The following is a 26,589-nucleotide window of genomic DNA, read 5'->3' as shown; positions in this document are numbered from 1 at the left end:
CTGTGGAGAAGCAGCAAATCTGGACATGTCCAGGAGGAATGTGAGGGATGTCGACAATGCAAGTCCTCACAGACTCTTTCAGACAGTCATCATGCTAACTGATAACTCCTGCTCAGGTACAGAGGAGATCAACATGTGAGCCAGTTGGTGGACTTATACAAGCCCAGATAATAAATGGAAACTTGAACATATGTTGCAACTTTGAGTACATGAAATCCAACATGTCACAGCTGGACAAGAATTTACAAGTGTCCTATTATGAAGGTATAAAAACAGAAACAAAAACAGAAAAGAAGCCTTCAGAAGAAACTGTACAGATAGATCAGATCTAGTGATAAAACCCAGGCGCATGTAAAGGGCTCTGTGGTAAACATCCGGTCATGGCGTCACTAGGGCCACGTTAGACCATTTAAATGAGCTCAATAACGGTCCAGAACATTGGAAGCTAATGTAATTAATACTACATGTGAGCGGTTGTGTGTGACTCTAATAGGAAAGAAACTGCATTATCAAGCAAACCCTCCTCACACACCCATACACAGAGACATCCTATAGCACATAATTTGTGTGGAGTGATGACCGTTTTCTCAGGGATTCTCATGAGACTGTTGATCCAATCATCCAGATCTGGAATGCCAACAACGCCGAACTCTGAAGATTAAAAGTTGTGTTGATGAACCACTCTAAGCAAGTCAGAATCATGACATGATAGTTGATATGATCTCCATAAAGTTTGACTTCAATGGTCATTATACACCCTAAGCAAATGTACTTGCTGGAACATTTTGGAATTATCATTTTCAATTAAAGAGATAGTATAAATTATGTATGAATGCATTCATTTGCATATACTGGTTTGAATATTGGCTTCAGCTAAATGAAGACAGCAGAGATGCAGCACTGCCATGGCATAACCAAAAACTAGATGAAATGCAGCGCGTGCGTGTCTAATATGATATTAGCATTTAGAGCATCTTTAACAAGCCACACACTTGGAAGACGTCATGTTTGTCAGCGCTGTCCTTTCTATTAGCTTGTCAAGCTGAGCTGTGCTAAATTAGCTGTCTGCTGTTTAACAGGCTGGTTGACTGTATTTTTTTAGCGCACACTGTAATTGAAGAACGAATGGAGGAATAGCACTTCCTGCTGTGCGTAGCACAAGGCTCGCATCCCGGCCCACACAATTCTCAGCCTAACATAAACATAAACACAGTCTGCAGCAACAAACACCAGACACACATAACGTGCTCTGATACGGAGCAGGCGGCCTCTGCTTCAAATTTAAATCTCTGTAATTGAAAAGCTGAACCATCTCGATCCTCTGAGCAGCGATCCATTGCTCTGTGAAGGTAAGCAGGATTTGATTTGAAAGTAGCTCATTCTTAATGCCACAGAGACATGTTCAGATTAGAAATGTGCACTTACAGGAGACATCTGCATTAGAACCATTTAAAACCACTATATCACACGTAGGGCTGCAACTATTGATTATTTCTTGCATTATTAATTCAAATGTTGATTATTTTCTTGAAAAATCAACGAGTTCTTTGGTCCATAAAATGTCTGAAATGCCTTGTTTTGTTCACGACCCAAAGATATTCCGTTTTCTGTCGCAGAGGATGAAAGAAATCAGAAAATATTCATATTCAGGGCACTGTAATTACAGAACTTTTACTTTTCTTCTTAAAACGTTACACAAGCCAATCAATGGACAATTAAATAGGTGACTACTAAGTTAACCCTCTGAACCCCAAAACCTATCAGCAGGTTTTAAAAGGTAATGTGTCTTTAAAGAAATGACACCACTTATTAAAACATAAAAACAATAAATAAAAATTGTGAGATTTTCAACCTTCAAACAATCCTTGACCTACTCATCTGTGATGAACCACAGCATCAAAAAATGAATAAATAAATAAACCTAAGGACAAAATGTTTAATAATCATAATTATTATGTGTACTACTTTTATAAAAGCCATCAGTAAACTATAAAGAACTAAAAAGAAAAAGAAAGAAATGATGCACTTTTTGGCACAAAGCCATAGCTGGGACTGAATTTTTGTAAACTAATCAAAGACATTCCACATTCAACGTCATTTTCTTGTTCATAAAATATGGGATTAAAACTCTGTAATACTACAAAGAAAACATTTTTGAGTTCTCTTCTTCTAGCCATGATTGTGCTGTTTCCATAGCAAAGCAGGGCTTGACAATGCAGTGAAAAATGACACCACAGTGAGTAAAAATGTGACAGGAGCTGCTCCGGGTTCAGCGAATTTACAGTTGATAACAAACTCATTAACCACCGCAGCTCTAAATGGTACAGTGGAGGACACAAAACTGAAGAGGGGACAGTGACAGGGGGTTCATATCATGAGTCAAGGCATGTCTTAAGTCCTCGACGTCCATGTCAAGCCTCCATTGAAGCACAGCTGATACACAAAACACATGTTGCAAAGGCTGCTTAGCTATACTAACATTCCAATATGCATTTGAATGATGCTAAGAACTGATTTCTGTGGGGAAATGGGCACGTGAAAAGCATTCACAATTATTTCTTCCTTGTCTCGCTTAATCACTGTAACAAACAAATATGATGGGACCAAAATCCCTGCTGCAACAAAAGGTGTATTTAATCATTTCAAATCAGCAAATCATTCATAAGAAAATAAGGTTGATTAAGGTCATCATCAGCACCGTGGATGTGAATTTCTGCGCTCAACTTCAATGGATTTACCCCTCGAGTCGGCTTCATTTTGTAACGGAAACCTCCTCGCTACTGCACAGCTGGCTGCTACTGGCGCTCAAAGGAAAGCTCACACATTAACGCGCACACAAACACACACCATTTAGCCGTGGACTAATTGCTGTGTAAAATTGCAATCCATGTTTCCACATGTTGCCGACATCTGCGTGCAATGTATCACCACAAACGCATGGAAATTTCCCCCTGCTCCAACTCGCCCCTGTGTCTGAGTCGACAGTAAACAGACGCTCATACTCAATAAAACTTTAATTAATTAAGCGCAAATTCCAACCTGAATCCTGGGGAAAATCATGAAAGAGGTGTTTTATACCGCGTGTGGTGGCCTTCCCATTTATAGGGGTAACAGTTGTTGACTGAAGCTATTTTGGTGTCTAAGGATGCGTGTGTGTGTTTGGGAGCATCTAAATGCATGGATGTATTTGTAAGGTCAGTGGGTTGGAGGGTCCACAGACAACAGCTAGTGGGTTATCTTTAAACTACCAAGCCTGAGGACCTTAAGACCACATATTGTATCATTTTAACCTTCTGTCTAATCTATTACTCATTAATCAATTTGTCCTTTTCTTGCTCCCAGTGACATCTAGTGTTCTCCCAAGACCAAAATTATGAGTTTGATACCTGCCTCAATACATCCAGTACCACAGAAAAAACCTAAAACATCAGTAAAATTAACAGAATAATCAATGACAGAATATGGAACCTAAAATGTTTGTTTCTTTTTGTTAATTACCATAAAAAATATAAAATCCAAAGGAGTACAGGAGTACAAAATTTTACCACAGTGTGTTCATACATTTGAATATTCAGCCAGAACTGCAGGAACTCTTTATTGAGATCAGCTCTTAAATGTTCTTCACCTTCACATTGCTACTTATAAAAGGTTAAATCCTTGCAGAGATATGTGGGAGCAGCACTTGAAGGCACATTTCAATCACCCACTTTGCCACTTTCTGCAGGAATTCAGGTGACATCTGCAAACCTGCGAACACTTGATTTTTTAGCAGTTTGGTGCCGTGAAGTTAAGGCTACTATTGTGAGAGCTGTGTTGCATATAGAGGTTTTTGTCGCAACTGGCAAGTTAGCGAAAAAAGAAAAAGCACCGACAAACGCTGGGATGAAAAAAAATGTTGAAAAAATGTTGAAAAAAATCAGGAAGATGCTTTGATGAACTGGAGTGGGGGCTCTTATGCTTGGCACAGGTTAAACATCTTTTACAAACGGACTGCGTGTCAGTAAAATAGCACCATATTTTGCTTTGTGCATCTATTTTATGGACAACCCATTAAAAAAAATCATTTGGCCGAAGCACTATGCCTGGAGGGAGTGAAGCAGAGCTCTGAACACACATATTGCTCTGCTGTCGAACATCAAAGAAAGTGCGGAAAAACAGCTTCTATTAAAACACTGTCACAGGGCCATTTTTAATGGAAGGCTATTGCCATAACTTTCTAGTATCAGTATACTCTACAACTTGTTCTTCACTGATAGAAATCGGCCAGTGGTCTGCACTCATACAGCACTTATCTACCTGAGCAGTACTCAAAGTGCTTTACAGTGTTTCTCATTCACACACATGCTAATGGTGCCAACGCTTTTATACAAGCTGTTTGCCTACCATGGAGAGCAGCTGCATGTTCAGTGTCTTGCCCAAGGACACTTTGGTACGTAGAAGTCCAGGGATCAAACAGCCAACCCTGTCATGAGTGACCGACTGCCCAATCCACCTTCCTCCTGCTGTGTGCTCACAGATTAATGTTTCTGTCAAACTGCTGTCTCAGAATTTTTCTCCCACGCCAAATTACATCAAATCGGTTTCTCATCTATCATCGCTTCTCCACCGCGCCTCTCTTCCATCACTCTCTAACCTTACACACTCCCTATAAACTCACCACCACCACCTCTCCATCCTCCATCAGCATCCACCGCTGAATAGAGCCGTCTCCCTGTCTTGATTTCATTCTCCTCCAGGCCCACTCTCAGTCGCTAAATGGGACCCCAGAGGTGCAAGTGTGAGCCCCTGGGGGCTTAAAAGCAGCGTCTGCATTTCATGTGTGAGCACAGGATGTGTGTTGTGGTCTGGCCAACTGCGATAGGGTCAGTGTCAGCTGGGAGAAAAACATGTCTTAGTTTGAAATGAATGCTCTTAACTTGACTTTTTGGAAAATGTTCACCTCTTGCTGTGAGTGTCATATCTGTTTGTGAGGTATGAAGTTAGAAGCAGCAGGTGGGTTGGATTAGCCTCACAGAATGGAAGCTGGGGAGATATGATCTTTATGCTTATCTAAGAAAACCTTTTGCGGTCTCCAGCTTTATATTTAATGTACAGACACAAGAGTCCTATTGATCTCCTTGTTAAGTAAGTAAGCATATTTCTCAAAAAGTTGAACTATGCATTCAGGCTGCTGATGAAGCACTTATTTTGAAATCCATATCTGTCTTCCTTCCTCCGTTACTATAATCTTTCCTTCCATTAAGACTCAGTAATGTATTGCAGGTCAGACTCCATATTTCCTTAGCATTTCCCAACTAGGCGTGCTCCGTCCAGTGACCAGTGCCAGCTGAGCTTCCCTTCCTCTCAGAGCTGACCACCACAGGATATTCCAATTTGCAAAACCACTGTGTACAAGGGCGGAGGTGGTTGCAGGATTAAAAGCTTCTCCTACTTTTGAAGACAAACAGAACAAATATAGCAAAGACTTGTTCATGTGAACCCTAGCTTCCTCCCACAGTCCGAAAACATGCTGAGGTTAACAAGTGATTCTAAATTGTGTGTAGGTGTGAATGTGAGTGTGATTGTTTGTTTCTCTGTGTAGCCCTGTGACATGTCCAGGATGTCCCCTGCCTTTGCCCTAAAGTCAGCTAAGATAGACTCCAGCCCCACCCTCCTGACCATAATGAGGATTAAGCGGCGTATAGATAATGAATGAAATGCAGCACACAGACCAGACTGGTGTGTAATGTGTCACAAAAACTGTCAGACAAGCCACTCGTAGCTTTAATCTAAAGGGGACATCAGGCATGGTGTTGGATATTTTGCATAACGATGCGCTTTTTTTGGCGTGGCAGTGCCAAAGTGCTGTGCTTGTAATGATAATAATAATGGCTGACTGTTAAACACACATTGTTTTTTTACTTGCAGTGATGGGTTTTTTTTTTTACGATCTTTCGTGACTCAGAGAGCAGGCTGCACTAAGTGGCTTTGCGATGAAAGATGAAATTCACAGAGGTTGTTGTAAGCAAGATGTTGTCGTACATGCTTTTTAATCTGCCTCCAAATGACAGCGACTTGAAAAAGAACATTCAGTATCTGCACTCTGTACTGCTGGTGCCGGCAATTATTCTGCTGAACTGGGCTGCTGGCAATTTTTTGTTTTGTTTTGATCAAATGAAAGAAACAGTCCCTCTCTGCCTTTGAAAACTGGAGTCATTTATGATATGTACATTGTTGCTGCATCAAGTGAATGATGCATATACATTTTTTCATTTTTCTCTGCTTGAGTCTCTTAAGTCCTTCGTGGACACGAAATACGCAACACTTCTGGCTTCAATAGTCTGTTGAAATGACAGCATTCTCTCATTCAGATAGAAGTCACTTCTATGTGCATGTTTCTCACGACTTCATCAAGATGTACCCACCAAAATGACACTGTTTGCAATGTTGGTCATAAATGTGAGACTATATAGTATAACTAGTGGCATAATTTAGAATATTGCACCTAAAAATAAATCTAAACTCACTCTGTTGATTTAATTGCAGCCTCTTAACTGGGACTCTGTGTGACAGCTCACTTGCCTGACATGCAGCAAAGTACAAAGTGTGACTTGCCTTCCAATCTTGATAGACCCTACAAGCTGTGGGAAAAGTTATGTAAAATTCACATGACCAAAAAAGCGTGCAATTCTCTCGCTTTGAAGATGCTCATATGGATCCAGCTGCTGTTTGATGCTGCTGGCATTTAATAAACTTTAGAGGAAAGGCTCCTACAAACAGCTGGGAGCAACAAACTAACCTTCAGCTCATGTTCATGTTTTTTCCAAAACCAAGATTGCATGAATTCATGGCGAGTCTCATTAATCTGATTTGTTAGTCTCTAGTTAGAGCAAAGTGAATAAGATAGATGCTAAGATTTTGGCATGCAAAGTGTGCCTTTTCCACTCTGTAATATTTATAGACCAACACTGGCAGTGAAATGAACAACTAGAGCTTGTGTGTGCTTATCAGTATATACAAGGGCACACAGTTCAGACTTGTGCCTTGTTGAATGCTACTAGGTCACCCTAGTAGGTTTGCCGTTGCAACTTTTACTGAAAAGTGACCAGGGAGCTTATTTAGTTGGTCATATCCAACAAAAATAGCATCTTTACGGTTATTGGGAAGGATTGCATGTCCGAAAGGGGCTTCAGCTGAGGCAATGCATCGCTGGTCTTAGTCACATCCAACAAAAATAGCATCTTAGTTGCTAATTAAATGGTACCTGTAGTTTTCTTGTAAACAAAGTTTATGTGTACATTCACTGCTTGTAACCAGGACACACTGTCTGTACTTTTGATATATAATTAACAAAATGAGTCCACTGAAACATTTGCAAGGCTAATTAGGTGATTATTTTGAAACCTGCATTGTCTCTTTGCTCGCTGGCAGCCTTCTTCTTCCCTGCCGTTCCTGACACATTGTTTTCTTGGAACATTACCTCCACTAACTGTCAATCATTACAATAACACGGAACTGGCAAAATGATGTGTCTGGCACCACTTATAGAGCTCAAGTACACTGATAAAGCAGAGAGCCATAAAAATGCACAACAGCAGTACTTGTCAAAAAAGTAATGCTAAGTGTAGTTAACTGATAGTGGAAATCCTTAAATATTAGCTTACACTTCAGCTAATTTGGGTACTCGGTGGCAGCAGAAACTACTTGTAAAACACAACATTTACAAATTATCACAATTTACATAGATGCAGATACAGAATGGTAGCATTTTGGGATCCTGTTTTGCTCACATGGAAAATTAAAGTTCAGCATTCACTCTGTTTTAGTCTCCATTAACTCCTGAACAAAATATTGACTTCTTCAAAGGCTAATTACTCCACTGTGTTCACCAGCTAGTTGCCAAACTTGCTGTCTGCTGTTTGGTGGGACCCACAGCAAAGCTTTTAGGGCTTTTTTTTTGTATCAAACAGCTTCCTGTTGTGGCCTAATATATTGACTCTACAAGAGTAGTGAGAGTAAACCAAAACACTTCAATTGAAACAGGCCGTGAAGTTCTGAAACTAAACTGAACTGCAAAGTGGGTGAAAACTGATCAACTATTGATTTTGAAATATTTATTGTAGTGAATTTTCAACAGAAAATGAGGTAGAAGAAGAATTCAACCTCTGCTCATTGTGCTAATATACAGAGGGTTTGAGCACAGGATCCTGTTATCTACAGAGTCATGTTTCGGCATTTCAAGAAGTCTATACCCTCAGGACTGAAAAAATAGCCTCAGCAGAGAATGTGGAGTTCTTGTGTTATGACAGGAGGAAACAGCAGAAGAGAATCCAAGCACACACACACACACACACACACACACACAAACACGCTTATACGCACACATACATTCTCTTTGGACTGCCGAAATGTGCAGGAAAAATCACAGGCTGTCAGGCTGTGTTTACCGTGTTCTCTCTACCTGGGTGACTATCTTCTCTCGGTCCACCCTGCCTCTCATCCTGCTTCCTTCACAAATACATCACTTTTCTGTTTTTCTCCTCAAGCGCAAGACGACAAGAAGTTGTCTTGACTGGCTCATAGTGCCGTAAAAAAAAAAAAAAAAAAAATCATTTCTGTCTGTCTTTGGAAGATAAACTGCGAATTAATGTCAATCAAAAAGCAATCAGTCAGAGAGATGCTGTTTTTATTAATACTGTCAGACAGCAGGGTGGTTTATCTGACTCCCAGCTGGACAATGATCCATGTAATGGAGGTCACAGCAGAGGCCCACCCAAGCACATACTGTACCACAGGCACAGCTTCGAATTGTCGAGTTTTATGGCTTAGTCTAAAACACGTGTTGGTGTGCGAGAGAGACAGAGAAAGAAAGAGTGATGGGAGAGAGAGAGAGTGTTTCCTCGTGTGTGTACACAGAGACTATAACGTGTTAACATTGAACCATGAGGACAGCACTGGACTTTTGACCTCCGAGATGCGGTATTTACTCAGTGTAGAGATGATGGGGTGATAAAGAGGTGCTGCTCCGTCTCCTTGGAGCGCCTCTGTGGACACGAGGGAGTAAAAGAGAATCATTTCACCCTAAAAAAGCGACCAGTGCTGGCAGAGTCAACAGTCACTTAACTTTCAGCGAACACAGAGCCCCTATTCTAAGTCGACTGTCAGCTGATAATACAAAACCCCACAGAAGCATGAATTTATGCTACAGTTCAGTATTACCAGCTCCAAAGGGAATATAGAATCAGTCTGTTAGGTTTGTGTAACACAGTCATCCACTAAAGTATGTAAAAGCAAAGATATAGGAAACATCAAGCAGCACTTTCCGACTTGAGGCAGATTTTTCTTTTCTAAAAGCACAAGACTTCTATATTGGTTCAAATGATATCCAAAGTGAGGGGGTCTGCTTCGTGTTTAGTTTGGCACATGCACGCCTTTGTCTGCAGTTTGTTATGGGAAGGCAGAGGAGAGAGGTGGAAGAGGAGGAGGAGAAGAAGTGGGGCACAGAAGGAGGAAGTTTGTGTTTGTGCAGAGGGCGACACAGCAGCAACATTCCTGCAACTGTCGACTGAGATCGTGCAAACTTCAATAACATCTACTGGCAGAAGCAGAGATATGAGGCAAAGATCCCGAGCAGACTTGGTGTCAGATGATAATATTACCAAATGACATATGTCAGGCCTTTGAAATATTTTCCTTCACAAGAAGCAAGCTGCTCAAGGTGAACTCAAACTGACAGGTACACTTTATTGGCGAGTCGTACCTAGCTTAATCCATCTATCCATCCATCAGCTATATCCTTTTAAGCTTGTAGAAAGTCATGGTGGTCTGTAGCCTAGCTAAGCTGACGGTGGATGAGAGGCACAGAACACCCTGGACGAGCCCACACCTTATCATAGGGCTGATACTCCAATCATTTCTGCATTCTTTTTTAGATTTAATGATGTGGATTGATTCTCAAAGGCAGCTTTGGATGCATTTGTTATAATGCCGAAGTGTCTGAATGTGATCCAAGAATGCCAAACACAATATGAGCTGAGCTGCTTCCAATGGGTTTGCATGTATTTTGATTATTCTTTCAGGCGTGAGATGGGCAACAATTTCTAAACACAGAAAATGCATGCTAATAAAACACAGTACCATTAACAATGCATTTCATTTTCTGGCCCAGCTTTGCCAATTGTATGTGTGCACTCACAATATCAAAACCATTGACAGGAGAAGTGAATAAAGCTAATCATCAAATCTTGAGTCTATGTGTATGTTACTTAGGCATGTACCAAACATATAAACTGTTCCAGATAAAGCACACACAACGCTCTCATAGCAGGACAATGTGCTCGAAAACACCCCAAAACCGCTCAGAAATAACTCAAGGAACACAACAAAGAGCACAAAGCAGTGACCCTGCCTCCAAAATCACCTTATCTCAATCCAATTAAACACCGGTGGGATGCAGCCTGATCCACAGAGGCCCCACCCTGCAAGATCTGCTGCCAACGTCACAAAACCAGACACTACAAGAGTTCCCTAGAGGTCCTGTTTCCATGCCCTTAAAAGTCAGAGCTGTCTTTGGTGGTACGGTGAGAAGCTAAACAATATTATGCAGCTGGTTTTAATGTTATGGCTCATCAGTGTATGAGTAAATGTGAAAATAACTATGCTTAGCTGCACATACAGTCTGCTGTATGTTGACAGGCAATTTTTGGGTGACTTATGGAAATAATCTTCTATAGCTCTATGGCTTTTCCTCCCAAAACTGTTCCCTGGCTCTGTCTTGTAATCTGAGTTGATATCTGTGGATTAAAGCGGGGATTAGCCGGCACCTGTTCCCCTGTTATTGGACTCTTTCTGGGTGCTGAGAAGCACTGCGTCATCTGGCCCATCTCCATGATTCACAAGGCTGAGGGAAAAAGAGGGGAGACAAGGACACAGCGTCCAGAAATGACAGGAAGATCAGAAAATAATCCCGGGTTAAACATTGAGAGGAAGTAGAGAGTTCTGCCGGTTTTACTTCACCGCCTCACTGCGTGTCTCTACTTTCTATTTCATCATCTCCTAGGTAGATTGATGGCATTATCACGACTCATCCTTTAATTGAGAACTAGCAAAGTAAGCGGGAAACACTTTTACTCAGTGTTAATTCCTGCTAGCTTATCTCACATACTCTAAAGCCCTTTCACCTGATTGTATACGCAGAAAATTAAGTAAAAATGATCAAAGAATTAGGCTGCCTATGTTGATTAGTGTAAAGCCTTTGTTTTATTGAAACATGACCTCAATTTCAGAGAAGACGCTCAGGAACAAACTGCAAAAACAGATCAAAGAAGCTAAGCTGTTTCTGAGAAACTGGTGAAACGATTCCTTTGGCAAAGACAAAGTGTGAACCTGCCACCATTTAGCTCTCTATTTCTCTCCATCATGTTTATATTTAAAGTCGATTAATACTTTCTGACACAAATCATGACTACACACTTGTTTCCTTTAAGTGTAAATATGACTTTGCCGTCGGAAACTGAGTCACTGTGATTGCTTGTGGTGTTTTGACCATGTTTCCCATCTATCAGCCTGAATTCTGTCCTTACTTCCCATCAGAACACACACACACACACACACACACACACACACGCTCGTAGACACTTAGAGGAAAATCTGGCTACACCATAAACATCCTGTCGAAAACTAAGCGTGACGCAGTAGCACAGATCAAAAGTGTTTCTTGGTAATGACCCATCGAGAATATGATTACGAGCAATAACTGTCAGCGGTAATACATTATTAAGTTGTTATTGAGTAGTTCAAACACTTTCTTCCAAGCTGCTGGCAGTAAGATTTTTTACTGTAGTGATATCTCATGGTTTCACGAGGTTGTTACTTTGCTTCTGTTACTGCGTTGATTATGGCTGGTGTTCTCACTGGAACAGTCACAGAACAGTCAGGGCCTACATCTGTCAATATGTTGCATGTGTTTTGAAAGGGGACAAAAATGACAACTGTATATGTATTACTGCTGCTTACAGTACTAGTCTTGTTATACCTAAATTAGACTTAATATAATCCCAGTGTACTTTGTATTGCCACTATACTTCTTTTGGTTTCTTCAGTTTTCCTTCCTATTCTTGTATTTTTCATTTCTTTGTCTTGTATAGTTCTGCCTTGTTTTAAGAGACAGCAACCCATTGTTGATGTGGACCCACACATCCCACTGAGGGATTGTATGTGATACTGAGTTGTACAAAGACTTGTAAACTTGACCTGACTTGTCTTCCCCACTGTGGCTGCTAGTCTCATTCTCCAACATCTCCTTTTATTCTATCATTCATGTATGATGCCAAGTATTGTAGCACTTTTAAAGGAACAGTTTGGTGTTTTGGAAAATATGCTTACTTTTTGCTGGGTCTGTTGACAGAATTGATGCTACGGTCTTTTAGATTAAAAAAAAAGCCATCACGGGGTTAGCTTAGCGTAGCTTAGCTTATAGACGAGTGGCAAAGGAACCCAGCAACTCTGGATCCTTCATAGCTCTCTAATTACCACCGTTGTTTGCTTCTTCTACACAGAGTCTTGTCATCACTGTTCAGCTCCAAGGCAACCAGTGGAGACACCAGGGGGATGTACTATGCAGCAAGTTTGACAAAGTCAGGCTTTCTTTGTGTTAGCTGGCTCAGCAAAACCCCAATCAGCAGTAATCGGTATCACGGCTATCAACTTTTTTCGTTAACCCAACTTTTCTTCATCAGAATCTGCGCGTGCTCCATTAACAGTATTATTTGACTCTTTTTTCCCCCTTTATTTCAGGTTTTTATTAAATAGAGGGTTGTGAAGAACATAAGAAACTTAACACCTTTCAAACGTCCTTAGAGCTACAAACACAAGAGAGGAAAGCTGGTAGAAAATTGTTAATAATGTACGTTAATGCATTAATTTTACCATTCAGCGCACTCTCATGCCTGCTACTTATTTCTAAGCTGACTGCTGCACATTAGAGCTGTTAAACTTCCAGCTTCATACAGTTAAAACATGATATTCAAGATGTGCATTCAGGTCTGACACTGTCTATAATGTAGGACACATGAATATCATTTTAGTTTTTGGCAACTCAATGTTGTCGATTGAATATTCTTTGTGAAGAATACCAATAAGCAAATAGTGAATGAAATAAACAGTCAATGAAAATCCTTAACTCAGTAACTATAATGATCTAGCAGGTTAAAAGAGAGACACCTTAATGACACTGAAAACTCTGGTCTTAGCTCAGCATGCTTCACTAATCCATTAATCCTGCTTCGTAGTACGGCCCTGTTACTGTTTAAGGTAAAACCAAACACTCATCTACAGACAGTTTTTTACAGATCTTTTCATCTAACATTTTAGTAGAATGGTGAAAATGTTCACAGTAGAGCATTTTGCTATAAATATAAATAGATATTAGGTTTAAAATAAGGGCTGGGGAAGTTAACATTGTGCTTAGGTAAGTTCAACACTGAGATATCAAGGAAAAAAGGAAGCAAATCTAACCGAGAAGAAAAGGAAGACAAGCTTCTTCTGCAACAGTTGCCTGGTGGTGTTTACATGATGTTCTGCAGACTTTTAAGTAAAAATGTGGGTCTGCAAGAAGAAGAAAACAGAGATCAATGGGAGAAAAGAAAAATGGCAAGTTTTTTCTGCCAGGGAAGAAGGAAGTCTGGCTGATACACCTCCCGGAGAAAAACAACAAACTCTCCATAAACACTCTGTAAGTCTGATATCTGATCTTATTTCAATCTGAAAGATCTGATGGCAAGTAATGACCACTCAGCTCAGCCAAGTGAGGAATCTGCCTAACATGAGACAAGAAATGAGAGACAGAATCTTCACTTTGATACAACCATCTGCTTTTTCAGAGACCTAATTTTCCACCAAAATGTGCCTCAGATAGAAATGCTCACTAGACCTCCATGTAAGAAAACCTTCCCATGGAAAGCTCTTCACCAGTTTTAAACAGTTCTGCGTTATACAAAGCCTCTTCCACTGCAGACACAATAGAGACAAATGATGAATTCTGTTACAAAAAATGACAGTAGTCTAATCACAGGGGAATTCCGACCCCACGTTTTTTGATTACATCAAAACACACGGCATAACAAGCTATATCAGACAATACTGCTCTCTCTTTCTGTCTCTCTGCCATTCTCTCTTTGAGATAAGCCATAATTTTGTATGTAAATGTCACCAACCCTAGCAAAGAAGAGGAAACAGATCCAGAGTGATGTGAGGGGGTGAACTGATATAAGATTTTCCATTCGCAGACATGAACACACACACACGTACACACATACACACCGACACACATGCTGACAAAACAATAACACATGAGCTCATACATCTGATCTGTGCCAGTGACAGCGCAGTCGTCAAGAGAGGCTACAGTAACTTCCTTTAAGATAAACTCACTGACAAAAACACTCTTTTTTTTTACACTGTGCTGCTGGGCTCCTCATATGAAACTCACTGCACCGATATCATATCATATTTTGCTTCAGGCACACTCAACTGTTTACTGAATAGAAGTTTCTTTTTCTCCCCACAAATCTCATTTCGGTGGATTAGAGAAAACATATACTGTGGATGTAATTTTATACTGCAATACTGAGGCACTGTATATGATAATATAGTCATTTTGGGGGAAATTGGAGAAGCCAGATGAGGGGTGTTTTTGGCTAACCCAAAGACTACTGACAAATCAAAAGTACTTCATATTGTTGCAAAACTTAGCAACAATATGAATGAAAGTATAATAGAGTTAGCTTTATATTAAAGTTAGCTTTAAACTGATCCCAGTGTTGTGTAATGAACAGATGTTAAAGAATTCTAACTTAACCTAGGGAAAGTAACCTCTCAGCCTTTAGATTAATTATGTGCAAGACTTGAAAGCTAAAATGAAAGATTTTTTGACCACCAGCATCATAAAGTTGCTAAACATAAAACTAATACTTATTTACAAATCCAGGTGATCTCTAGCAACATTAATTTGAAGTCCTGTTGTTAGGCTTCTGGTAAATCTAGTCTGGCTTTCAATTTCTACTAAAAACTCTCTCTTCCTGTAAACGGCTCCACTAGGTTCATAGTCGAGTTAATGCAAATGTTGTCATTCTGCATTTGGTGCTGGGTCGGTATGGAAAAAAACAGCTGAGGCTAGCGTGAACAGTGAGCTAAAACACAAAGATTGTGGGCCTTAAACCAAAACAATGAGCTAAAACATACTCTGCAACTTTGCAGAGGTGAAGAGACATGTGTTGTTACACAGTTTAAGAAGCAGAAATCCAACTTAAAGTGGACACCACGTGGCTTCTAAAGAAGTCTGCTGAGCGTCTGACCTTAAATGAGTAGAGACCTTTTAATGACAGCTACGTGTAAACACGCAGCCTGATTTATTGTACATTCTGCTTTTCCCCTGCAGTCGGGGCTTCCTGCCTACCTTTGTAGTGAGAAGAAAACATCTACAATGGTTAGCAATTTTCTTTAATCTCACAATACGCTGTTCATTGTTCTTCTGTATGCGCTATACACATATCAACAATGCAATTAGTGGATTTTTCCTTGTGAAACAGGCAAGAAGAACAACTCTGGAATATCATTGACCTGTTGCACAAAGCATTACTTTTAAATCATAAATCAACAGCAATAATGATGATAACAAAATGCACAAAAACATACTAGAATGTCTATGTGTGAGTAACACTCCTCAAAGTGAACTGGTATACAATGCCACACAGCTAGACAACTGCTTTTAACTATTTCCTTTCTGCTACAACAAAAATCAAAACACGTGTTGCTCTGCTGGTGATATCTTCCCTCCATCTGGGCACAACCTGTCCTTCCTTGTCTATGCGTTAGTCTGTTAATGTGCAGTCAGCGTGTAAAAGTTTTAGTGAGGAGCTTGCACTTAGCCACAAAGATCAAGGCAGACTGTGCTTGCGTCTTTGTATTTGAGCTCAAACGCATGTCTGCATGTGTGCGCTCTTTAAAGAGTCGAATGATAGAGGGGAGACTTCAAAGCACCTCTTTCATCAGCTAGAGTAAAGACATCCAAACCAGGCACCTACACAATTTTTTTCGTCTCTCTCACGGCAAGTCGGGCTTTGTCTGTCTCTTGCTATAGAAAACCAGCTGTACATGGTGCGCAAACAAGGTTCAGCTTCACTGACAGCGAGAGAAAGCGAGCCTGATGTTTTCCTGAACTATGTCTCTCTAAAAAGTTTGCATCATATCCACAGTGGAGCAACACATATGCAACGGTCTACTTAATATCCTGGTTGGCGAGTTTCAGCAGCTCACTTGGAAAAAAAAAAAAAAAATCAATAGACCGAACATTTCTGAGATACTTTTCTCTCATTTCAAGTAACTTTAGCAAAGCCTTGGGGGCAGCCTCATCACTATAACCTTGCAGTTCAAACAGTACCGCCAGCAGTAAGTACAGCAGCACTGAGAGGCAGAAAAGCAGCAAAGTGAACAAACACATTGCTCGAGGACATGGACTAAGAGAAAAAGAAGTAGTTATGCAGCGCAGAAAACTAACTAACTGACTTACAGTCTTTCTTTGTTGCTAAGAACAAAAACACTTGCAGGCAAAGTGCCCGAGCAGGGTGGAACTCTGCTCGCTGACACTGAACTGTGAGGTGTCAGGTATTGATGGTGCAATGTGAGAGAATAGCATCACTCTGTGAATAGTGACACCAAACTGTCATCTCACTCTTCCCAAGAACATAGAAACATGAGCACAAATACATCTGCCACAATGGAGCCTTACCAAGGCATTCTAAAAATAAGTTTACCAAAAAGAGCAGCTCACATGAACAACACAGAAAACAGAAAAACAGTGGGGAAAAAAGAAGGGGGGGGCTGAATCTTCTCAGTGGTATGTAGTGTTGTTTTCACAGAATCCACAGAGATATCATCACAAATATCAACTAGCTAATGAGAATCAGAAACACAGGCTCTGTCAAAATGATTATTGGACTGTCAGTGAGCAACAACACCTGAGCTGCGTCCAAACACACAAAACACTGCACTGTGGAAGCAGTATTACCACACTGCACTTGTGTCCTGTGGTGTATATGAGGCTAAAAGTGCTGCATGGAGACTTTTTTTAAGCTGTACTAGTGTTTATTACCCCTGCTGGCAGGTGGCCTGGTGCGGCTGCGGGACCGGCTTCGCTGACGCTGCAGTCGGGATTTGCCCAGGAATCTGTAGTAGTATGAGGGTCTCCCAGATCCCTTCCTAGTAACCCCAGCCATGGTGCTCGTTCCCACTCTGACAGCAAGATAACTCGGCGGCACTTAAAACAAGTCCTCTTGGCGTGGTATCAGTGCAGATAAATGTCAGGCGAAGTTCTCGTGGAGTTCAACTCTGTTTATCTGAAACTTCACTTAAGCGTCCTCTCGCTGACATTCACGTCTGCTTAAGTTAAAGTCATCACGGGTTGAGTTAGGATCAGATCCACTCCACTGTGAAACCATTTCCCAGTGGGGAAGATTAGAGAAGATTAAACCATCAAACATCCACTTCTGTTCAATACTTGTGTACTGTCCCACAAGCACAGACTCTGAATACTCCTCCTCCTCAAAGTTTCCCACAGTGAGATCCCAGAGGCATGATGTCCGGAATACTGTGTGAGTGTGTATCCTGAATGACAGGAAAGCTGTTCCAGCTCCCAGTGCAAGAGTGCACTAAAGGAATTTTATAGACACCCAGCGAGCCAATTCTTCAGCTTCATAAAGCAGCAAAGCAGTCTCTTGTAACCCAGATTTAAAAAAAAAACATCCAAAACCACTATCTTCACCTTCTATCACTCTTTGTGAGAGTGTGGAGCAGAACAGAGAGAGAGAGAGAGAGCATGCTATGTGGTTGAGAACAACAGGAGAAAACTTTGGGATGCCTAGAAAACATGTATAGATAAGAGCTTCAGTGGAATGGAGTTAACAAGACGGCGATCAGATTACAGCTTGTTTTGCGTGCTTCGATCAACTAAACTGATCTGTTATGGACTCCCAGATAAGACAACATCTGGTGCAGTAAACAACTCGGACGTATAAAAAATGCCACCACCCCCCTGACTTTCAGTGGCTCCTGATCCAGTGCGACTCTCGTTCCTGGTTTTACCGTTCAGCCACTTTAATTTGCCTCCCTGGGCAAGAAAGGCATGACTGGGAGTGACAGCCTATGAGAAGCAGATGTAAATAGGCTGTAAAGAGGGTTAAACAGCCAATCACAGCGTGCTCTGGAGAAGAGGGTCAGGCGGACAGGCCAGAGTTCACCACTAAATACAATGGCACACATGCACAGATGGGAGCACACAAGGGCTGAGTGGTGTCAGTGTTTTCAGGCTGCGTTTCTGACTTCACATAAAAACTCTGATTTAAGACGTAACTGTATACAAAATACAAGCACAAAAATATTGAGTGTCAAGTGATTCCTTATGACTCCAATCCATGTCATACCAGGAACCCTTCACAACCAGTCTGCTCTTGTGCTGAAGTTGTTGGGTACAAATATTCATTTGAATTCTACACCACTTCTAGATCATTTCTCTACAGTGGAAAGATTTATTTCAAGTAATTTGGGGATCTTTTCTAATCCCTTGCTAGACCCACAGGCGTCCACAACCTTTGTGTCTGAATCCCTTAGAAAGCTCTTTAGATCTTGACATGATGACAGCGAGTTGTTTCAAAAATATTCGTAGGGGTGTGCTTACGTTTTCCAAGTGACTGAATATTTTTATGAAAATGACTGTTTTGTATCAGTTGTTTGTGTTTCATTCATCATAGCATATCAGATGTATGTTAGCCACAGTTTCAAAGGGGAACAAGTGTCGGCTTGTTCATTTTCACATGACTGTATGTTCATAGTTACAACCATAACTAAATTAACCCTCTTCCAGGCTTTCTATTTTTCTTTTGCTCCTGTCACATTTTTATTCACTGTGGGCTCATTTTTCACTGCAATATAAATTCCTGCACCTTTATGGAAACAGAATAACCATGGCTTGAAGCAGAGAGAACTCAAAAATGTGTTTTGTGCAGTATGACACAATTACAATGCCATAATCATAAGAAGACAAAAAGCAAAAATAATAAGATTTTTTATGGACACAATAGGTAAACTAGCAACCACTGGAGGTACCTATATTGAAAAAAATGGTGGCTCTACATACTATAGTAATGTTACACAAGGCTCTTTTAATTTGTTTCCATCCTTGTTTCCGGTCTGCTCTGTGTAAATCCAGCTTCAGTTCAGCCAAACGGTGCCTTAATTTTTGCCATATGACTGTTGTTTGCTGTTGAGGCAGTGCTGGCTTCCCTGTTGCATGAAGGAGAACAGATTTGTTTTTTGTTTTTCATAGAATCTCTTTAGCGCAAACAGATAAGACTAGAATAGAATAGAATAGAATAGAATAGAATAGAATAGAATAGAATAGAATAGTTTTATTGTCATCATACATGGGGGCATGACAAAAATACAAACAGCTGCCACTGGACAGTGCATTGATTATAAGCTAAATGAAATACCAAGAGGCAAGAAATATACAATACAATGTGGGAGATGAATTAAATCAAATAAAATATAATAAATATGGGCATGAGATTACACTTAAACGGTATTTGAACCATTTAAAGTGACACTGTGTTACTGTTTTGAGTGTAAAAGTCTGAGGGAAGAAGCGGTTTCTCAGCCTTTTATTTGAGAATATATTCTGAATGAAGCGTGTAGAATACAGGGCTTTTGACGAAGCATCACAATATTAACCTTAGATTTGGTTATTTCTCCTGATGGAACCCTACTAATAATGGAACACATTTAAAAATCAGAGGATTCTTTGTGTTTTTACAGTTTCTTGCTTTTATAAAATGTCATTTCGGCAGCATTTAAGGATACCAGAACTTTGTGGTTCAGAGGGCTATAACTAATAAGGACAATAAAATTGCCACATCACAACTCCATCTATTGAATACAGCAGTGAGATGTGACAGAAAGCTCAGTAAAATTTTTCAATAAATGAAACTTTTGCGATACGTTGCAACAAAAAAGAAACGGCAACAAAAAAGTCACTGAATAAAAATCCATCAAAAAAAGAAACATACAAAACAGTCATAAATATGCATGATCGCAAACAACAGCCTGAGAGAAAAAAAAACAGCTAAATTTCAACCTTATTGTAATCAACCGACGTCTCCCACGGTTTCCAAGATGAATGAATTTATCTGTTGATTGTACCTAATCAAAGTCGTCCTCTCCTGCTCCCTCACACTCACCCTCAGTATTACATTTCCTTCCTTTGCTGGCTGCTCAATTGTTCACTGTGATGCCGCTTGTTGCTAGTGAGCGCAGTGGGGACCATAACAGTACACGCTGTGAGGAGTTTTTGTCATTACCTCAGCCCATAAACTCCCAGTGACAGAATGTAGCAGTGTGTGTACGTGTCTGTATGTCTCTAACATAGGCTCGACTGTTCCCCTGGCCCCACAGAGAGTGTTTAGCAGCACCATTAGTAGGTATGCATCACTCAAGACCGAGACAGAGCCTCGTGCTGGGAAGCAGAGGGAATGCCTCCAGGCTTCACACTGCTGCCGCTGGGCTCATGGAACACCCTGAAGACTGTCTTACACACATTCTCATGGAGAAAGCAGTGATATACACACAATATGTCTACTTTTAAAGAGTCGACCTATAATGTCTCATAAATTACGGTTACAGTTGAACTCATACGGCACACTGAGTGTTATTCACACACAACAGGGACATGTGTAAGGCCAGACACCTTGTTTTCTTTTTTAAATTCCAAACTAGACTCATTTGTCTTGCCTGCATAATAGTCGCTGTGGGAAAAGCGAGCTACAATGAGTTCTTGTTTGACAGAGCTGAAGTTTATAGACAGGGAGAGGAGAGAATCAGGGTCATGGAGAGTTTGTGTGCTGCTGGTTCTGTCCTTATAACAAAGACTCCAGTGACCAGTGAAAAGGTAGATAAAAGACCAAGGAAAAAGGTAAAGGAAACCACAAGCTTTTGTTTTATGGTGTATCCCAGCTGCAAACTCTTGCAGTATGGGAATTCCAAACATCCATCATGTGTGAATCCCAAAAGTTGGTCTGCAGTGTTGAATATTCGGTGTTTTATAGCAGGAATGTCGAACTCATTTTAGTTCAGGGGCCACATTCAGCCCAGTTTGATCTCAATTGGGCCAGACCAGCAAAATCTGAGCGTAATAACCTATAAATAACTACAAAAAGACAAAAAACAACCAAAACAAGACATAATATTACAAACATGAGACACAAAATGACAAAAATTAGACAAATGACACAAAACAAAACAAAACAAAAAGAGACAATAAATTTGACCAAAATATTAAAAAGTGGAAAGAAAATAGGCAAATGTGACAAAAAAACACAAAACGACAATAAAATAGAAACAAAACAACAAAATCGTGAGACAAACGACAAAAGTCAGACAAAAACAACAAAAACAAGACAAAATATTACAAAAATGAGACACAAAATGACAAAAGAACAAGCAGTCTAGTACTTTATAGGGCTGGACCCGAATATCCCGAATATCCGAATATTCGTTCACTACGGCACTATCCGGATATTAATTTTGGCATCCGAATATCCCCGCCCCCCCGCCCCGTCAGACGTTACGGGGCGGAACGAATATTCAGATATTCGTCTTTAATAGGGCCCGAATATTCGGAGGCCAGAAACCACTATTCGGGCCAGCCACTTTATCATCAAAACAGCCTGTCATGGCCGAGAAATTATATAAAATTTAAAATTTTACAACTTTACAGTCTGCAGGTAATGTCTTCTCTGTAGTTTTTACACATTACAAAGTTGTCCTGCGGTCCGAATTGAACCCTCTGGAGGGCCGGGTTTGGCACCCAGGCCTTGTTTGACACCCCCATTTTCTAGGAATCGTGAACAGCTCTGCTCGTGAGGAGCTCTGCTGTTTGCTACTTGGTGCATCAATAGTTAGCGTGATTCATGGGCTGCTTTCCCATGCTGTTTCATGAGTTTAAGTGAGCCTCGCCGTTGCACTGAGTAACAGATCCTCCATTGGGATGAACATGGACGTTGTAGTCTATTTGGAAAAAACAATACTGACAGTAACACAGTAATTAACCCACTAGAGTATCAAATGTGATATCGTGATATAATTAGAGGACTGAAATAAACCACTTACGAAAGCACTTGGAATAAATTCCAACCTCATCATATTCAATGTCATATTCATGTGAAAATTACTCAGTAAGTACAAATGCTAATTATACATTATGAATCCTACACTGAGGTAATCCATTCCACATTGCTGCTACATCCATACTGCACCAGGTCATCCCAGGTTGAAAAGCAGAGAGATCAAAAATGCACCACACATAAACAAAGACACTTGGGCTTTAGCCTGACTCACTGGATGTAAACTGTGAGTATAAATCCCCTTCACTATGGGAAACAACAACCTCCGAGCAGCAACCTATGTGCTGAAAACGGCAAGATTTGCCTCCATCAATCAATCAAGTTTTAGTTCACACCCATGTCTATCCACATCTGACCTTTGGCCTTTTGAAAATAAAATGCCATCAATTTGATCTACTAGACATTTGTGTGAAACGTTGTCATAACAACATCATGAATTTGTAAGATTATGGTGGAGAAAAAGGATTTTGTGAGGACAGAATGATGTTGATGTTTGACCACCAAATTCTCACCACTCATTCTTGAGTCCAAATGGATATTGTTGCCAAAGTAGTAATCACATTCCTTCTTGGTTTTCCTGATCTATTATGAACACAAGCATGAAACAGACATGAGATCGCATTGATTTTGGCCTTTGACTTGCCAAATCTAATCACCTCATCTTTGACACCAAGTCAACGATTGACAAATTTAAAGATATTCCTTCACGGTGAGATATTGCAGAACTTGATAGCAGACGGTGACATAATGCCTCATCTGTTGCTGGCATGGAGGCATAAGAGTGTAATCATTTCAGGAAAAAAAATCTGATAAATTAGTTTAAAGTTGACCTCTAGTCATTATCTTACTTTTATCTGTAAAGGGATAAGAGAAACGTGTCCTTAAGCACAAACATTTATCATTAATTGTGGTCATTTGTAGCATGTAAACTTATTTGTTCAACCTTATCAGGTTTTTCAAGAAGTTGTTACATTTTTCTTTAAAAGTTGTTTTTTCCTGTGATGCAACTGTTAACATATTCAGGTGTGAAGATATTTTTCTTACAATTTTCAAAGTAAGCTAAAACCTTGAGTTGTTTTGGTAAACTGTTTGGCCTTTTATACTAGAAGTGATATGTCTGGAACCCAATTTTAAAGGTTCACACCTTCAGTAGGAACCAGTGGACTCAGGGCTGAATGTCAAAGACAGATAAGTTAGTTTCGGTCTTTTTGCTGAGCAAAATATAAACTCTGTATATTTCCAGCTTTAATCTTTCTGTCAAACATGGTGCTGTGTATTTTTACCTGAATGCACTTTCTGCTTGAATACTTGACTGGGTTTAATGGAAATAACACTGATTCCAACATTTATTTACACTCTTTGATAGCATTTCCCTTAAAACCAGACATTTCTACAAGGTATTTAATTGCTCACTTTCCACTCAGTCAGCCAACTGAATTGATAATTCCCAAGAGCGGAGTGGAAAAGGCTTGTAAACTAAAAAGCCTTGCAGGTGGACACAGACTAATGACTGGATATAAATCTACCATGATAAATGCGTTAAGGTGAGTAGACGGACGAGCACAGGCCATTAAGTGTAGTGAGAACATCAGAACCATCAAGCAGGAGACAAACATGGAGGAAAATAGTGTTTGCAGATAAACCTATGGAAAGCCTTCCTGTTCCTCTGCAGGACCAAAACACTTGTGATTCAACAAGGACCTGCTGTTAGAGGCTGTATTGCAGTATACGAGGCGAAATGATTGTATTTACTGACAGACAAAGACATCCTTGAGAAAATCGAGTGAAGAATGTGCACTGCCTGCTTTCTGACAGAAGAAAAATAAACAATGTCTGCCAAATCAGAGATTACAAGTAAGTAAAAATGTCTTACCTGTTGAACAGATCAAAAAAGGGAAGAGTCAGATCCACACGGCAGCAAACAAGAAAAGAAAAAGAAAAGTGCAAGTTAGATCATCTGGTATTCACATGTGCCTCTGAGTCTGAGTTTAATTAGCAAAGTGTAGGAAGCCTAAACCAGCAATGTTAACTGAAGGATGGTTGTTTAACATCATTGACATTTCACACCTATTATGGGAATCTATCCATACTTTAATGACATTCTCAGAATTATGCATCCAAATGCTTAAATTAAAGCACAAAACAGTGGTGATGCAGCACAGCTGTCTGAGAAGTGCAGACATACTGCTGTGCGTGAATAAGTCTTAAGTCTCTGATTGAACCTTTAACGCTCTAAAAGACTGCTGCTCCGAAAATGGAACCGATTCCACTTTCAGAGAAAACAAAAAAGACAAAGGGAGACGTATTGATTCTTAACACAGCTTACGCTATTGTCTCCACATGGATAGTAGGTCTCGCACAGAAAGTGGCACATACTGGCTATTACACCTGAAATATAGCCAGCCATGAGAGCAAAAACACCTCGGAGGGAGTCACAGGGATTAGACTGCACTGAAATAATAGACCAGACCAGCATGTGCTAAGAAACCATAAAAATCCAAGGGTTGAGAGTCTTTTTCATCTGGAAACAGCAAAACATATTAGTATGGATTACAAGCAGTGGATAAGCTTAAATTGATGGCTACTGCAGCTTGAATCTCCTTGGGCAGATCATAGTTTACCCTCTAAAAGACAACTTGACTTTATTATATATAACAAAGTCACGACTGATTTGGTGCAAACAGCACAGGACAGACTGAGCTGTTTTTCTTTTTCTTTTTCTCTGTTTCTCCTCCTAAAAAAGGTGGACGATGTGGTACACGAGAGACACATTTAAAGGTTATTTTCATTATTTATTGAAATTCAGATTGTTTTCTCAATGGAATATTCAGACTAATTTCCTAAATGCTGTCATAAAATTACTTGCTTTGCCTGTCAAAGTTTTAAACATCAAAAGATAAGTTGTCTTACGAACAAGTAAGACAAAGCAAAGGAGAATATTCTTACAATTAACAAGTTGAAATGAAGAAATGTTTGGCATTTCTTTGTGATGATCAAAACTGATTATCAAAAGAGTGTTTCTCAAAGTCATAATTGATAAATTAAGTCTTCTGAGGCCATTACTTTCAGAGTCACTATTTTAGAATACAAGGCCAGCCTCTGATTATATGAAATACACACATACCACTCTACATTCAGTCTAAAATTGCCCCGTGAGCCAAACGGCAGATCAAACTTGTATCCATACTGACCCCCTGTGGAAATCATGGCAATGCACAACTCAGCTCTGCCTCGTGTCAACCTGACCTGAAGCCGATGGTCTTAACAGATGCAGGCACATAAAACACAGTGGAACTGGATCACCATGCCGGGGTAATTACAGAAACATGTTTTACCACAGTGTGTGAAAAACTAAAAAGCTGTAAAAATCCAACTACTGCAACTGTACATGCCGTATTCTTGTTGTGTTTGGACCTCAGTTTTTGCAGCAACACAGTGAGAAAGTCAGAAAACAGACACAAGTTATCACATGGTTGCATTTTGTGTTAGGTTATAATGATGTGTTAACTATAGCTGCAACATCTCTGTCTTGTCTGTGCAGCTGAAGTGATATTGAGAGAGTACACAGATAGACACCAAGCTTCATTAATAATTATATGATAAATTAAAGCTATATGTTTAAATTTGTTTGCTCAAAAACATCTTTCATGATACCGATTATCAATATTTTGCGTTTCACTTTAAGAAGTGTATAAACTTTTCAGTATAGAAGTGCCCATCTTAATCATAAAATTGCACATTTCATTTAAGAAAACCAAAGTTGCAAGATGTAGCTGCAGTTTCTTTTCTCTAAATACCAAAATTACAAGTAAGAAAGCACTAGTATTGTTTGCCAGTAAATGCAATATCAAAGGATGTGACTAACAGGCCTCACTTCATTGTGAACTCTCGACTTGTGTTCTTTCAGCCACTGAGAATCATTTACCAGCTACAAAATGATTTTGGTCAGTATCATATCTGAAAGATTAACCTTGATATTAACTGTGGAACTCTGGGACTTTTAAGTAGAACAAGAGACTGAACGAACATTTTCCTAAGTTGGGAGATTTGTAGTTAGATGAGGAATATTCACATCAAAATACTTTGCTATCATTTGTGGTTTCTTTTCAAGACAGGATCTTCTACCAAATGCAGTCAGTATTATCAGTTGAAAACAAAATTTCTCTGTGATGACAAAGTTTGACCATACTAACTAGCACTTCTGCTGCTATAGTGACAGACTGGTGCCATTTATCCATGCTGTCTTTTCTTCCTCATCTTATTCATGCCTCTCACTCCCTCTTGGCCCAAGAGTAAAGGCCAAATTGCAGAATGTCCTGTCCCAAGCAGAACTCATTAGACAAGGCGAGAGACAGACAGAGAACAGTGGAGTCTGTGTGAC

The 26,589-nt window shown here is 40.0% G+C and overlaps 1 protein-coding gene across 9 annotated transcripts in view; it reads right to left on the bottom strand.

The window, feature by feature from the left end:
* Nucleotides 1-26,589, bottom strand: part of dab2ipb (DAB2 interacting protein b) — a 193,140-nt gene that overhangs the window by 99,381 nt on the left and 67,170 nt on the right. The window contains exon 1 of one of the 9 annotated variants that reach the window (XM_051938115.1): nt 17,129-17,147. The exons of 7 other annotated variants lie outside the window; for them this stretch is intronic. The gene's annotated coding sequence lies outside the window, so the exon portion shown is untranslated. Of the gene's footprint in view, nt 1-17,128; nt 17,148-26,589 lie in introns of those variants that run through there. One more of the 9 variants, XM_051938114.1, reaches the window with a different exon arrangement.

Source organism: Acanthochromis polyacanthus, chromosome 18, assembly GCF_021347895.1.
Source record: "Acanthochromis polyacanthus isolate Apoly-LR-REF ecotype Palm Island chromosome 18, KAUST_Apoly_ChrSc, whole genome shotgun sequence".
Taxonomy (NCBI): Eukaryota; Metazoa; Chordata; class Actinopteri; family Pomacentridae; genus Acanthochromis; species Acanthochromis polyacanthus.
The sequence above is the reverse complement of the archived record's forward strand: the minus strand, read 5'-3'. Positions and strand labels throughout refer to the sequence as shown.